This window comes from Mesocricetus auratus, unplaced genomic scaffold, assembly GCF_017639785.1.
Source record: "Mesocricetus auratus isolate SY011 unplaced genomic scaffold, BCM_Maur_2.0 Super-Scaffold_2245, whole genome shotgun sequence".
Taxonomy (NCBI): domain Eukaryota; kingdom Metazoa; phylum Chordata; class Mammalia; order Rodentia; family Cricetidae; genus Mesocricetus; species Mesocricetus auratus.
The window spans coordinates 51,580,908-51,581,846 of NW_024429180.1; positions in this window are offsets into that span (position 1 = coordinate 51,580,908).

Genomic DNA, 939 nt, shown 5'->3' on the forward strand with positions numbered 1-939 from the left:
CGTAGGAAACGAGATTGCGCGTGCCGGGGAAGGTGGGAAACCGGCCTGCGTGGGGCGGGGCCTGCCGGATGATTGGCAGCGAGCTCTGGGCCCGGGTGGACTGTCGCTGGGCTTCCTTGGGGTTGAGTGAACGAGGTTCAAGTCGCTCCTGGCCACCTCTGGCTAGCCTGGTTGTCCCCAAGACGCAAAGTGGGGGTGAGACCGCGGTTTATCTTTCCTTCGCGTTACAGAGGATTCTAGGAAACAACACAGCTTAGCAAGGCCTACGCATTGTGGCTCAACCGAGGACACTATCATTCATTCATTCGTTCGTTCGTTCGCTCGTTCGCTCGTTCGTTCGTTCGTCATTGTGTGCACGATGAGGGGGGCACATGTGCTGCAGTTCGCATGTGGGCATGTCCAGGATAACTTTCTGGAGAAGAGTCTCTTTACCCTCTCTAAGTTACAGGAATTGAACTCAGGTCCCCAAGGCTTGCATGACAAGCACTTTTAGTCACTGCGCCATCTCAACCTTCCAGTCTGCATATTTTCCCATTCTGCCAGTACCTTCTTGCTTCACAAATGGGAAGGTACTCTGTCAGCGAGTCTCTTGTCTTTCTCAAGCCAATGACCTATCCTGTGCCCTGGTTATGAGAACTTGCATACTGACTCTGTGACATGTTCTTAGCTCAAGGCCTCTCCGTAGCTCAGAGCTGTGTACTTGAGAGTGGAGACCTAGGGATAAGGGCACAGTTCATAGGTGGAACCATCCCACAAGGCACAGGGAGATATTTTTATGCTTAGAGCTTTATAACAGTCTACTTAGCAAGTAAAACATGCTGACACAGAACCAGTAATTCTCCATCTTAAAAAAAAAAAAAAGAATCCTTGGTCTAGCACCAACTTGGGTCACCTGCCCTTTTTCTGGTAATGTTACCCAACTGGACTTGAAATTCAGTT